General features: G+C 37.4%; 1 long non-coding RNA gene across 1 annotated transcript; it reads left to right on the top strand.

Annotated features, from left to right (window-relative positions):
* The first annotated feature begins 790 nt into the window (after positions 1-790).
* On the top strand, positions 791-16,297 carry LOC107851737. Its single transcript, XR_001669144.2, has 3 exons — positions 791-1,360; positions 8,747-8,807; positions 15,809-16,297. It is a non-coding gene; the product is annotated as an uncharacterized LOC107851737 (long non-coding RNA).
* The last annotated feature ends 43 nt before the right edge of the window (positions 16,298-16,340 follow it).

Genomic DNA, 16,340 nt, shown 5'->3' with positions numbered 1-16,340 from the left:
TTTTCCATCATTCAACATTATTTATTTTGTTAATATTTCTCATTATTTAATTATTATTATTATTTATTATTATTATTTATTATCTATTATTATTTATTTATTTATTATTATTATTATTATTATTATTATTATTATCATATATTGTTATCTATACTAAAATTTAAATAATAGCCTAAAATTAAAGTCCTTTTGCCTGATTGTATTTATCTTATAGCCCAATTCTATTCACTTTATTACAAATCTAGTCAATTTTAATCCAACTCATGTCAATTTTAGCCATAAATATGTCAATTTTAATCAAGATTGAAGTGTTAACCCTATTTTAATCCCAGCCGTTGATCAAATTGATCTAATGGCTGACATGATTTCAACCTCTTATTCCTTTTAAAATCCTCACTCTTCCAAAATAGTTGCACAATGACCCTCATCTCGTTCTCATCTTCTCTCCCAATAACCCTCCTCCTTCCCCCTCTTCCTCTTCTCTCTCCGTCAGTAAATCACCGACGCCGCCCTTTGCCTCTCCCTCTGCTCTCCTCATCACGTTGATGACTCACCAGAGTTGATGACTGGCGAGTCTAAAATAGCAGCGAACAACGACCCCTCTGCCACCATCAACCCCATGTAGCCGACCAACCAGCTCCCTCAATCGCCACGCCGCCGTTGTCCCCTCCGGTGAAAAACAACATCGCTCCCGTCCCTCCAGATCTACCACCGCCGCCCCTCAACACCGGCGAACCCCTTAAGCCGCCGTCACCAGCCCCCTCTGTTCGTCGCACCACCTCAGGCATGCCACCAACGATCTTTGTTTGGTCTATTTTCTTAATACTTCAAGTGGCTTGTTTGTTTTCTTCGTTAAATAAATTAGTTTTTAAAATCTACAATCTATGAAACTCTATTTTGATATGTTTTAGCAAAAATGCCTGTCTGTGAAAAGCCTCAAATCCTTAGATTTTGATCCGTTTTAACTGTGCATGTCTGTATGATTAAGAATTGCTTTTAATTTCTTGTTGGTTGTTTTATGATCACCTATCAGACATAATTACCAACTTTCTTGCTCTATTTTGATTTTGAACAATATGTTTTGCCAAGTATTGTATGAAAGCTTAGTATTGAATTACACTTACATATTTTTGAGTGATTTTCTTCATCCCTTGATTATCGTGATTGTAGAATCGAAATTGATAATTTATTTTGGCATATTCGGATGTTTGATTTACCGTTATTTGCTGTGTGTAAAACACTTTTGGTAAGATGTGATTCGATTGTGCCTAAATAACAGGAAAGCTTGCTGTGTGTAAAACACTTTTGGTAAGATGGGATTCGATTGTGCCTAAATAACGTGAAAGCTCTATCATATATGGTAAGTATTATCGTTGATACAGGTTGCTCTTATTATTAATTCTTCTTTGTACCTTTATTTATGGTACACAAATAGCTGATTAATTCAATTGTTAATTTTCTTTCCGTAAGGTGGACATTTGTCTATCGTGATTACGTGGTTACCATATTTTAACTTGTTCTTTTATGGAAAATATGGCATCAAATTGATTTCCCCCCTCTCCTAATTGATTCTTGAAAAGATTCTCCCCTTAATTCTTGAAAGAAAATTTTCTTATAATATTTTTTTTCCTTTGGTGTTCTGTATCCCTCTCACTATATAAACAACCCCTCTTCTCATTAACAGACAGTTCCACAATTACAATTACTACTACTACTTTAAACATAAGGCAATTAGATAGTTTAAAGGTGCTTTGGTTTTTCCTTCAAGGCTTATTGAAAGCATTTCGCATATTTCACTATTACGGGTGCTTGGTTTTTATTATTCTTACTCTCTTTACTGCTGTTCACTGGTACGTTCTCAAAACTATGGAATTTTCATTCTCTGTGTGTTGACGTCGTGAAAGCCTCTAGAAAGCATACCTTTAGGAATGTTTCGATGTTTGTTTTCTTGTTTGCTTGCCTTTGTATTTTGTTTTCGCAGGTTTAGACACTTACCAGTTTTGAAGAGTCGCCGGAATATTTAAACCATGTATTCTTTAAGCTAGTCGCTTTTTTTCTCTTTTATTTTTCGTATCATTGGGTCTGTAATATTATTGTAAAACACTTTAGTTATTAATAATGTAATAACAATTTGGGGGGACTTCTTTGGGGGGCGGGGAATTACGTGCTCTATGGACGGTATAGGCACAACTTAGGTTTATGTGCAATACGTGTTGCGGGGGTCATCTAGGCACACAAATATAGATTATCAACATACGCGACACTTAATCTACTTAGTAGCTAATCAGATTCGGCACCTTTAGTATGTTATACATTATGCTTAAGCAATTTTGACATGTTAAATGTACATTAGACGTGATCACATATTTCATCATGTTAAAATAAATATTGTTAAACACGTTAGCGTTAAATTACTTGCAATAATAATAGTTTTAGCATATTCTTAATTAACTTTAACATCCTAAACATTAGAAGTGAGCATGCTTAGTGTAAAACATTCTTTTGAGCGTCTTCTCATATATCTAATGTTGGTACATTAAGCATGTCAACGTTGAAACTATAGCATGTTAATATAAAATTCTGTACATTAACATATTTTTAGCATTTTTATTGCAATTTTCAGCATGCTAATATGGTATTTCGGCACATTAAGACAAATCTCAGCATGTTTAAATAAATCCCAGCATGTTTAAATCATGTTTCTGTATATCTACACAATTTTAGCATGTTATTATCATTAGAACACTAAGATTCTGCGCATCTAAACAAATTTCAGTGCGCTCAAACTACTTTCAGCATGTTAAATTAAAGTTTCTACACGTTAGCACATTTCTAGCATGTTTGATAATATTTTTCAGCATGCTTTGAATATAATATCAACATGTCAAAATGTTAGATTTTAGACACCCTTAGTATGTTGGTTCATTTTTAATATGCCGCCATGAAATTTTTGCAATAATACAACCGCTTGTATATAAAAATACATATTTTTGAGGCTTTTTTTGACATGTTTAAATACCAGATTAAGTATATTATGGCATCCTTAACATGTTAATGCCTTTTAATGTTCTTTTTGATTTCGCCTATTCATTAAAGCTTATAACACTTAATTTAAAAGCACATTTCTGACACTTTTACCACACTTCAGACACCTTAATAACACATTGTTGCATACACGAATCACAGTCGTCCTTTATAACTATTTGTTGAATATTTAGACACCATGCCTATAGTTTAATGATAATATAATTTCTTGTCTTTCCTTTCTATCACATTAATTAACATTAATTAATCAACTTGGGACAATTCTACGCTACTTGCGGTCCAGCGTGTTATGCATTTCGAGTCCTAGGCAACATAGCTTTCTTTGCGTCTAGAACACCAATCCAAAATAGTAAAGTCAATTCCTCTTGGACGATAGGTGGGACGATAAGTATTACTAGACAACATTAATTTTATCCTTATCATTGAACACCCCCTGACTTGACATCCATCCTAGGTGGGGTAAGACGGGTAGTCATTCGAAAGTGATGATTCCAACGGATATTAACGGCGAGGCTAATGATATTATTACTTGTCTAAGAGTTCGGCCCCTTAGGTCGGATGATGATTAACAAGTTGGATTTCTAATCCGAATAAAATCAAACCATTTCTTTGTTTGACTTGGACAATTTCATTTTTACTCTTTTTATTTACTTTACATGTTTTTTTGGGGGTAGTTAGTTTATTACATGATCAGTCTCCTGTTATTATAACTTGTCTTGCCTTCTTTCTCCTCTCTTGTCTTATTTACATGTTTTATTTATCTTTATCACCTAGATAATCGACAATTAGAATTAACAAATAACATGTGTTTTGTTTATTAGTTACTTTTCTCACTTAGTTAAACATTAAATTAATAATAAAAGAAGAGACCTTTATTTGATCACATAGAATCCCCATGTAAAGTATGAATTCGGCTGGGAAATACCTTTGTGGACCTCGAAAGGTGCCTGACACCTTCCTTTTGAGGTAATTTGAGCCCTTACTCAAACTCTGTGAACTAAGACTAAACAACAAAATAGGTTCGTAGTATCCTAGACCGGTGTCCTAATGCATCTTAATACGTTAGGTGGAGACTCTCACACCCCCTTCAAACACATCCAAAAGAGAGTTTATCAAGTTGAATCCTGCCTTCCGCGAAGAAAATGGGGCGCGACAGAATGACGACTCTGCTGGGGACCTTAGGTTCTAACCATAAAGAATTTGTGCTTTATGTGGGATTCTCTTCATGTTTTTATTTCCTATATGTCCTTTTATTGTTTATTCATAGCATGATTTATTTGTATCTTCTCCTTCTCTATTTTATGTGTCCCTATGTCTACCTGTCCCTTTATTGGTAATTAATTTACACATGTTATTCCCTTGCCCCTCTCCTTCTTTTGTGTGTTATTCATATTTCTCCATGCCTGCTTTTTAAGTGGTTAATTTACGCATGTTAATACCTTTTCATTCCCCTTTTTATGTGTTATTCATATTCTCTCTATGCTTAATTATTCTTGGTTATATGCTTTAATGTTTATTTTTCATATTGCTAAAGCATGCCATTGTTTATTGCTATGTGCTATGTGTTACTGCTTTATATATCTGGCATTTCGCTCATACTCTCTTCCACTTGGAAACCTCTTTTATTTTCTCTTACTAACGGTTGCGTGAATACACAGACGTTCATTCCTAAAATACCCTTTGGGAAATGTCTTGTGGATCGATCGATCAGTGGTGTGTTGACAGCCACAAGCATTTCCCACTTCCAAGTTGTCCACTTGGGAGGATCATGTCAAAACCACTCTTATTCCTAGAGCCAAACTGTTTATTCCTTTATTAAGGAATAAACATCCCAAAAACCTAGGATGCATGTTAGAAAACTTGGCCCTAAGTTCTAAGGGATCCTATGATCCCGAAATGAACGTCTCACTATTATGTGTATTTTGAGAGACAATTATGCCAAAATAATGCCATTTGATCTTTGGGGGTAGGGTAGACTAACACTTTATTTTGCAGATTTAATGACCATCCCAACTTTATACACCAGATTTAGCATAGTTTGGTGCATGCCTCCGCACATGGAACATTGGTGGTCAGACTTGGGGTATTTTGGATGAATAAAGGTCGAACAAGCATTGGGAAGTTTGCCCTCCCTTATGAACATCAATCCTTATAGAGAACTCATTGAAGCGGCCACCGCATTTTGGGATGAAATGAGATCGGTATTCAGGTTTGGTGATGTGGAGATGACACTGCTTTTGGAAGAAATTGGGAGATACGTGGAAAATAGGTGTTTCCAAGAGCAATAAGATGGTAACAAGCTGAGGTCATCATCCCTAAAAGTGTCACTCTAGAGGAAGTGAGCAACAAAATGGGTCTCCATGGCAGCCGACTAGTATCCTATGTGATGAGGTCGAAAATGCCCGCCAATAGATTTGCCAACCAGCAAGGGAAAGATACATATGTAGCAGAGGGATTTGACCCTGCTTCTTAGGAAGATAAACAAATTTTTGCATTCATCATTTACTTCCTAGGAACGGTGGTCTTTTCAATTGGAGCAAAAGAAGTGGTGCACACTCGACTGATCACCGTAGCTAATGCATTATGCAATGGGATTAACAAGAAACCTTGCACAGTCGTACCCATGATAGTGGCAGATATCTACCGGTCCCTTGGAAGTTGCAAAAATGGGGCCAAACATTTTGAGAGGTGCAACTTGTTTCTGTACTTATGGTTGATTGAACATCTCCATAAAATTCATGTTCTACAAAGCATGCCAAGGTCATTTGGAATCGACAACATCTCTTCCCATGATACCCGAGTCACGTTGGGATTCACAAAGATTAAGCGGCCAAACGAGACAGAAAAATGGGGGCAAATATTGGGCACTCTGATGGAAGACTACGTCCAATGGATGTTTGAATGGTTTCCTAGCACGGACTTTGTAATTTACCATCAGCGCTACATTTACTTGGTTTGATCGGACTTCACGGACTACAACCATACGCACCTGCTAGAGTAATGAGGCAAGCGGGGAGAAAACAAATAATCCTAAAGGTCGCCAATATGGACGCACACCGAATGGACTACGAAGACGACAAAATACCAAATGCCAGCAAACTGACCAAATCTTGGAGTGGAAAGACTCATCTCAACAAGGGAAGTATTATGGTAGACAGATATAACACAGGCTATGCGGTGGGATATATTGAGTGGTTACATGCCGATTGAAAAAATAAGGTGACCCCGGGTATTAAAAGAGGTAGACATGTCAATGACAAGGAGGCTAAAGCACAAGTCCTCTATTGTAAATTCAAGAAGAGATCTTTAGTATATAAGTCACGCTATCGCCACATTATTGTGGAGAATGCCAAAGAAATTGTCAACATGAGGAAACAACTGGAGTCGTGGAAGCGTCGTGCTTTGATAATAGAAAGAAAGGTGATAGAACTACAAGATGAATTCTACAAGCAAGGACAAGATTGCACCAATGTGGAAAGCATGAAAGAAAAATTAGCATCATCCTATCTCTTTACAAGCCGCCACCGCTTTGAAAAGGTCCTAGAAGATGAAAAGGAGGAGTAAGAAAAGGACATATTCAAAATCTAACATTCATTTTAGGCATTCTTGTATTTACTTTACTTTATTTTCTGCAATATTGAAACAGTTCTAATGAAGTAAAGTTTTACTTGATCTTGGGGATTTATCTTTGAGAAAATGACATTATTTTATGGCATAATTATCTCTCAAACAATGCTAGGCCTAACTTTGGCCCAAAAGAGGCTCCCATCATAGGACACGTCAAACAAGGTGCTATGTGTTAATCTAGTTCATTCTTTTATCACTAACGCACTAACTTCTTCACCTTTGTTGTTTTGTTTCCCCCTTCCCATAGGTTGATTTGTGTAGTCTGTCCTATCATACTAGATTAAAAGGGGTCATCCTTCTCCTCCTCCTCTTCCTACAAGAAAAGAAGAAATGGGTGATCGTCACATCGTTGGATAAAAATAAGGTACTAGTTTAGAAGGGGATAACATCATTGGTCAGAACGAGGTGATAATGAAAATGGAACAAAGGATCCTGGAACTGCAAGCAGAGTTGGCACAAGTGTGCAACTTGGCTAAACTTTTCGTCAACCTGAATACTCTAGAACTGCAAGCCGATAGCTCTGCCATCCCGAAATACCAAGATCCCTCAGACCATCCAATACCCCATCTCCAGCCCCAAAATCCTACCAACATCTAAAATATCCAAAATGCCATTGCTCCTCCATATATGCCTACCCAAGAACCAAAATATTCCACTCCGCAAAAGCCTCCACGTCCAAATATATACCCCCATCATGCATCTGAAAGCCATAATCTGAACCCTATCTATGTTGAAATACTTCCCCTCAACTGTCTTCAACTCGCATCTGAGAACCTGAGGAATAATTATACCATGCAGGCTGTAGTTAAAAGGTTTAGATATTTAGAGGGAAACAAGGGCATAAAGGGTTTCAGTTATGAAGACTTGTGCATCCACCCAGACGTAGAACTGCCAGAGGGGTACAAACCTCCCAAGTTCAAATTATACAATGGTACTGGAGATCCTAAAGAACATCTGCGTGTGTACTATGACAAACTAGTGGGTGTAGGAAAGAACAAGAAAATTTGGATGAAGCTTTTCATGAGGAGCCTCATGGGAGAGGCTCTTACATGGTACATTGAGCAGGATATTAAAAGATCGGCAGGTTGGCTCGACCTGGTGTCTAGCTTCGTTGATCGGTTTGGGTATAATATCGATAATGCTCTGAGTTGGACTTACATACAGGCAATGAGGAATAAGCCCAATGAATCCTTCCGTGAATACGCCATGAGATAGAAGGCCGAGGCTGCAAGAGCTCGGCCTTCAGTTGAAGAGCAACAAATGAAGGAATATTTTGTCAAGGCACAAGAGCCACGGTACCTTGACAAGCTAATAACAGTCACAGACAAGATTTTCTCGAAAATCATATGAATAGGAGAAATGTTCGAGGAGTGTAATTATAGATTTAGCAGATTCTTTGGGCTTTTCTTTGGTGTTCAAGTAGGCTACGTTTGCCTTATTTATAGATTGAGTTAATTCATAGTATAATTATACTATTATGCTAGATATGGGATGGAATATTGGTGTTGGAGGTATGATTGATAACATTAGTATTATTTCGACTGTTTAGCCTATGATGATATGGATTTCTAATTCAAGTCCAACAATTTTTTATGATATTGATGGTATGAGTTTCAGTTTAAGTCTGGCAAATGATGCTAATATTGATCATGATATTGAGTTTTGATTCGAGTTCAACATTGAGAGTTTATTTATGATGTGATATGGTATGGATGGATTCATGGTTATGGCTTGATATTCGGTAACTTTATGGAACTTTGATTATTTAATTTTCTTTGATTGTACCTTATGGTCTTATGAGAGCCCGCATTGGGTTCTTTACTTTTTTCACACTTACTGTCTTATGGGGGCTAGTATTGTAGCATTAATTATGATTTCTTTCATATAATAGTTGTTCTAATTATTTATTTATGGGTTGGAGACTCTTTCTAACTATTCCCTTTTACTTTGACTTAACATATTTATCTTGCATCCTATCTTATTTATATTATGATTTAGCTCAGTTGACTGTATAGCTTACTGAGTACCCATGGTTTTGGTACTCATACTATATTTTTGTATCTTTTTTGTGTAGCTTTGAGTACTTGCAGCCACCACTGACGTAATGGCCGTGCTGAGTTAATTTTGGAGATAGAGTAAGCTCTAGGACTCGGAGTTGTCCATTTTTTCTTCTACTATCTATTTCTAGTCTTTCACTATTCAAGATGAATTTGTATATGACTATTTTAGTACTTATATTTTTTTTTGTAGTAGCTCTTATACCTACACTACTAGGTTGTGGGACGGTTGTCGATGTTTTACCTTCCCTTTAGACTATTATTATTGCCTTATTATTTTATAAGTCCTAAATTGTTGATTTTCGACTTTCACTCCTCTTCCACCAAATTAGCCCATTGCTTATACTCTCGGCTATGGTTTGGCTTACCAACTAGTGGGATAAAGTAGGTGCCATAATGAATCTCAAATTGAGTCATTACAAATTGGTATGAGAGCTTAGGTTTACCAGTATTATTGGTACAAGAGCAAATATTTAGTAGAGTCCCGTAGATGAGAATAATGATGTTCGTTTCTTATCTTTGGGAGGATATAGGACATTCTTAGGAGTTCCTTACTTCTTTTAGACATTTTATTCTAAATGTATGAGTTGGTTTATAGAGAATTCCTTTGGTTTCACTCTTTTGCATATGACTAGGAAATGTGCTACCTCTACACGAGATGAGGATCCTGAATTCGAGCCTAGGGATTTTGTAATTATTTGTAGATGACCTATAGGTTATATAAAGCCTAACGATGTATCCCCGATAAGGGGACAGGATAGGGGCATTCACCAAACCCTATTCCTTTCCTCGAGCCATAGGTTCTTATGCCCTAATCGACAGTGGTCTAGGGACCAGCCTAGGTTCTACTGGGGTTTATATCCTTTTCAATGCTTAGGGGTCCATTTGTTCAGCTCTTGGGATTGGTTGGTGGTGCACCATTTGATGGTGCATAATTTATTGATTAGAGTGGTACTAAGTAGGCGCACAACCTGTGCTGTGGCTTTCAGAGTAGAGGTCCCTCCTATGACGGTGGTTGCCAAATTGTTAGTTGCTCACCTAGTTTTTTCCCAACCTGCTATGTCTATTGAGGAGCAAAAGATGTTAGGTAGATTCTTGAGATTGGTTTCGCTTAGATTTTCTGATGCACCAGGTGAGGATGGTTATGAGTTTATGATTTCTTATGAGGATAGGATCCATAATTTAGGCCTAATTAAGAATTGTGGTATGGATTACACTTATTTTTAATTGGATTTGGAAGGCCAACATTAGTGGAGTGTTCATCTTGATTCCAGTCTAGTTGGATCTTCTCTATTGACATAGACTCAGTTCTTCGAGATCTTCTTGGAGAAGTATATGTCTCCTGGTCTTAGGGATTATTTAAGGGATCAGTTCTCGAGATTAGTGTAGGGCTTCATGACTTTGGTGGAATGTTAAGCTCGATTTTATGAGTTCGCTAGGCATGCTACTTATATTCTGACTATTGAGTATGAGACACTTGCTCTTTGCATGCCTACATAAAGTTTGGTTGTTGTAGGTAGATCTTTTACTGAGGTTTTTGATCATGCTCAGGTTATAGAGGAGATGCATCATGAGGCCTAAGGGGGCACTGATAAGAGGCTGCAATATAAGGTAGTTTTAGTGGGAGCCATAGTGGCTTATGGTTCAAAGGCAATAGTTATCAGGGTATTTATCCTCTACGCTAGTCGTATCAATATCAAGGTTAGTCTAATAGGCATGTTTTGGTGGCACTTCATATTACTAATGGAGACCATTCTAGTAACAGTAATAATCCTGGCTAGGGTAGTAGTCGGCTTTCAAGGAGTTTTTTTTCTGGTTATTCTAGTCGTGCTGGTTATTATGGATCAGTAGGATCTTCTGGTTTTAATTCAGTGCCTGGGGCATGTTATACTTATGGGGTTTTTGTCTATTTCTTGAGAGAGTTCCCTATTTGTACATCGGTGGTTTTGTCAGCTCAGAGTATTCCACTAATTTTGACAGTAACTCCCCCAACTAAATGTGGTATGCATAGTCATTAGAGTGATCCCAGGGTGCTTTTAGATGTTTTCATATAGGTAGAATTAGAAGATTGGTTAGAAGCCCATCTAGGTAGTGGGTGTGTTCAACTGTATACCAAACCTACTAGACTTGAGGCTGAGCCTTAGAATGCTATTATCACAAGTACAATTTTAGTGTACCATTAGTTGAATTTTGCTTTGTTTGATTTGGGATCCACTTAGTCTTATGTCTCTACTTATTGTGCCCCGTGGTTAGAGTCATGTTGGGATTCCTTATCTGTGCCATTATGTGTATCTACTCTTATGGGTGATTCCTTAGTAATGGATTAGGTTTATAGATCATGTGTTGCGAATGTTCAAGAGTTTGATACTCAGGTTGATCTTGTTTTGTTGGATATGAAAGATTTTGATGTGAATCTATTCATGGACTGGTTATCCTACCATCATGCAATCTTGATTATTTTACCAAGATCATCACCCTAGCTATGCGTGTCATACCCCCCGATTGTGTGGTAGGGAGCTATTAGCCATAAGCCAATGAAGATTATTTCTTATGTTCCAGCTAGAGACTTATTTTGTGGGGTTATGAGTCTTATCTCGCTTATATTTGTGATGTATGTGTAGAGAGTCTGTTGCTTGACTTTGTTCTAATAGTCTTTGAGTTTCCCGATATTTTCCCTACCAATTTGTCTGGTCTTCTTCCTAGCATGATATTGAATTTGTTATTGACCTTGAGATGGTCACCCGACCTATTTCTATGAAACCTTTTTGTATGTCTCTTGCCGAGCTTAAGGAGTTAAATTCTCAACTTCAGGACTTTTTGGTAAGGATTTCATTAGATCGAGTCGATCTCCTTGTGATCTCCTATCTTGTTTGTGAAGAAAAAGAAAGGTTCCTTGCATATGTGTATTGATTATCGACATCTTAATAAGGTGATGATGAAGAATAGATATCCTATGCCTCACATTTACGATTTGTTTAAGAAGCTTCAGGGTGTAGTGGTGTTCTACAAGATCAACTTGAGTTTGGGTTACCATCAATTGAGGATGCAGGTCGAGGATATTCCAAAGACAATCTTTAGAACCTGGTCTGGTTATTATGAGTTCCTAGTGATGTCTTTGGTGTTGACCAATGCCCAACCGCATTTATGGATTTGATAAATTATGTGTTTAGGCCTTATTTGGATTCTTTATATATATATATATACACACATATATATACATATATATATATATAATGATTGTCTCTATTGACCACATCCTTATGTATACAAGGAGTGGAGAGGAGCATCTATCGTATTTAAGGATTGTGCTTCAGACTTAGAGAGATCGTAAGCTTTTTTCCAAATACTCTAAGTGTGAATTTTGGCTTGAGTAGGTGACATTCCTTGGGAATGTGATGTCTTAGGATGGGATTATGGTAGACCCATTGAAGATTGAGGCTACTCACATTTGGGCCAGGCCTACATCTCCGTCTAAGGTTTATAGGTTCGTTGGTTTGGCCAATTACTATAGACGGTTTGTTGAGAGTTTTGCTACTATTATAGCATCGATGACAAGATTGACTCAAAAAAGAGATTCCATTCTGATGGTTCAAGAAGTGTGAGTTGAGCTTTAGAAAGCTCAAGGGATTTCTCACTGCAACTCCTATCTTGGCTCTTCCCGTCGAGGGTGAAAGATTCACCATGTATTGTGATGCTTTAGGTATTGGTTTGGGTTGTGTATTAATGCAGCAGGGTTAAGTTTTTACTTATAAATTGAGGCATCTCCACTCATGACATGGAGTTGGCGGTGATAGTTTTCACGCTTAAGATTTAGAAACATTACCTTTATGGTGTGCATTGTGAGATTTTCACAATTCATCATAGTCTTGATCATTTTATTACCCAGAAAGAGTTTAGTTCTAGGCAACGTAGATAGATAGAGTTGTTTAAGGATTATGATATCTCTATTTTGTATAATCCGATCAAGGCGAACCTGGCAGCGAATGCCTTAAGCCAAAAAAGGTGAGTATGGGTAGTTTGACTTCTATCTTAGTTTCTTAGAGGCTATTGGCACATGAAATCTAGTCCTTAGACAACTTGAGGGTGAGGCTTGATATTTCAACCCTAGGAGGATTCTTACTAGTGTTAAGGTGAGGTCAACTTTATTTGAGTGGATTTGGAGTCATTAGTTTGAGTATACTAGACTTTGCATCATCCGTGATCATATGTTGAGTGGTGAGTCTAAGAGGGCTACCATAGATTTGAGGGTGTTTTGAGATTTGATAGCCATATTTGTGTTACAAGGGTTGTTGACTTAATTTAGTTCATTTACCTGAGGCTTACAACTCTAGTTGATTTTACCTGAGGCTCACAACTCTAGTTGATTTTACCTGAGGCTCACAACTCTAGATTTTCTATTCGCCTAGGTGTAACTAAAATATATAGTGATTTAAGGCAGCATTATTGGTGGAGTAGTATAAAGAGAGATGTGGCAGATTATAGCTCATTGTTTATGTTGTCTTCTAGTAAAAGCCAAGCATCAGAGACCTGGTGGCTTGATTTAGGATTTCCCATTCCTGAGTGGAAGTGGGAGTAGATTACCATGGACTTTGTTAGTAGTTTGCCTCACACCTCTAGTGGCTTTGATGGTATTTGGGTCATTGTGGATTGGTTGACCAAATTAGTACATTTTATTCCTACTTAAATGTCCTTCATCATCGGAAGGTTAGCCCATATCTATGTTCATGAGATAGTCTATTTGCATGGTGTGTCTATATCTATTATTTCAGATCGAGGTTCGGGGTTCACGTCTAGCTTTTGGAGATCTTTTTGGAAGGAGTTAGGTACTTAGGTGGATATTAGTACAACCTTAAATCCTCAGACCTATGGCCATTTAGAGCAGACTATTTAAGTTCTTGAAGATATGATCCAAATCTGTGTTATATATTTTGGAGTTCAGTGGGAGTAACACAAATCTTTGGCAGAGTTCGTGTATAATAAAAGTTACTATTCCAGTAAGAGATGGTGCATTTTGAGGATTTGTATGGTAGGTGATGTCGTTCTCCGATTGGGTGGTTTGAGACCACCGATATTAGACCTGGTGGCACAGACTTACTTTAAGAGTCATTGAATAGAGCTAGGATGATTTAGGATAAGTTGAGGGCAACTCAGAGCAGGCAGAAGGATTATTCAGATCATAGACTTCATGCCTTGAGATTTGGTATTGGTGTCGGGTATTACTCCAAGTATCGCCTATTAATGTTGTGATGAGGTTTGGGAGGAAAGGCAAGCTCAGCCCCAGATATATTGAACCCTTTGAGATTCTTTACACAATTAGTGAGGTGGCTTATGAGTTAGCCTTACCCCCATATTTTTGTGCTATCTATACATTTTTCCTTGTTTCTGTGTTGTGGAGATACTTTCATGATGTGTCGCATGTACTTATATGGGACTTCATTCAGTTGGATGAGTGGTTGACCTTAGTGGAGGAGATTGTATTCATATTTTCTAGGGATATTAGACGGTTGTGCACTAGAGAGATTCAAGTAGCTAAGGTTTGGTGGAGTAATCGATAGGTAGAAGAGGCTACTTGGGAGATAGAGAGTGAGATGCAGACCCAGTATCCTCAACAGTTCGAGGATTCAGGTACATCCTAATCCTTTACTTTTGCGGATGAAAGTTCTTTTAGTAATGGATATTGTAATGGTGCTCCAAGTCATTTCTTCTATTTTGGCTCATTTTTGGCATTTAGAGCTTTCCTACAGCTACCCTAAGTCTTTGGTGACTAGTTGGAGCTGACAGTTCAATTACCGAATAATTTGTTTGATCTTTAGATCCAATTCCCTGTTTTAAAGCCTTTATTAGTTCAAATTGTCTGTTGGGTGAAAACTTTAGTCAAACTACCTCGTATACTAGTTCTGATAGTTCCAAAAATACCAAACTATCAATTTTAGGCTAGGTTAACCCTTGGTCAGCGTCCCGAGGATCCCAGATTCATTTTAGCCTATTGGCTAAAAGCTAAGAAAAATGGCATGTGGATGTGGGCCCTGCTTTTTATCGAAATGACCTCAGATGGAAATTTTGACTGCGCCATTGAGTCTGAAATCTCAAATTTGATAGTACAGGATTTTGGATAAATCTTAAGGGGTCGGTTGAAACTCAGAATAATTCCAAGTCTCGAGCTGATGCATTTCAGTTAGTAAAACTGCTAAAGCGACCTTTAGGTGCTTTAGCAGTCTCCCGGTGCTTAAGCGACCTTGTACAGCTCTGCAAGTTTTGCTTTAGCGGTATGTTGGCCGCTAAAGTACAAATCAATTTTGCACAACTGACCTCTTAAGCGACCCGCCCCATCAGTGCGAGTACCGCTTAAGCAATGCAGGGCCTACTTTAGCAGCACCTGGACACCCGGGAATCCTATAAATTCCCCACTTAGCCCATTTTCTTCCATTTTACACCAATTTCCAAGAGTGTAGATCCCTAAAAATTGTGAAAACTTAGGATAACTATAAGTGGGTGATTTTAGAGTGTTTGTAAGCTTGAGTTACGTATTTTTTCTTCGAATTCATTATAAGGTTCCACTAATTTCATGATTAAATCCTTCATCCTTTTTCAAAATCCCTAGACTATTGGTGGGTTGATTTGATCACTATTAGAGTTTGGAATTTACCTATTCTTGAGGGTAATTGTTCTTTGAGTATATAGGGACGTATTGTCGATTTTGAAAGTGTGATTTCGCAAGTGGGCCCCACATAAGATTTTTATAAAATTTTGGTCCCAAAGAACAGTAGTGCAATATGGGTATCATTGTTCTTGTTTTGATAAGTAGATTATGATTTTGATAGCGTAGATTCTTGAGAAAGCTTCTCAAAAGGGTAAATCATCGGTATAGTAGTTCTTCAGATTTGCTAGGTTTACCTTTTTCATAGATTGAACTAATTCATAGTATAATTATGATTTTATGCTGTATATGGGGTGGGATTCAGGTGTTGGAAATGATCTTGGGCATATTTATATGTCCAAGCACCAATATTTACCCATAATAGGGCTTGTTCTATGAGCTAAAATATGTCGTTCTTATTGTGTTTGAGTTATAATTGCAGGATTTAGCTACTGGACATGATTAGTGACATAGGGTTGACTTTTGATGAAATTGGATGCAATTGGATGCATTACGGGAAGTGAATAATGATTGAGCTTTGGGATTGATTTTCTGGATATGTGGAGAATTGGATTAAGCTCGAAAAGCATGAATTTAGAGACAGAAACAAGTAAAAGAGCAATGAGCTTGAGGGGGAGTAAGTTATGCAGTATAGAAGATATTCCCCTAGATTGTGCTCCACGTCGCCCCTTGTAATTTTGGATACAATGACGGATTCCAGTGAGCGTCCGATGTGGTAGTGACTATTTGTTGGGCCAAACTTGTCCTACTATAAAAGGAACACTTCAACACAATTGGGGATACTTTTGCATAAGTACTGCAAAGGCTAAAAACACTGTGATACTTCTTTTAGGGATGTTGGAACTTTATTCTTTCAACATTACATTTTGGTATGATTAATTATTTGTATTTTATATTGAATTCGAACATGAGTGGCTAAACACCCTTGTTCTGGGGTTGAGGCCGAAAACATG

Source organism: Capsicum annuum, chromosome 12 (genome assembly GCF_002878395.1).
Source record: "Capsicum annuum cultivar UCD-10X-F1 chromosome 12, UCD10Xv1.1, whole genome shotgun sequence".
NCBI classification, from domain to species: Eukaryota; Viridiplantae; Streptophyta; class Magnoliopsida; order Solanales; family Solanaceae; genus Capsicum; species Capsicum annuum.
Note: the sequence above shows the minus strand (reverse complement) of the source record. Positions and strands in the feature narration are given on the sequence as shown.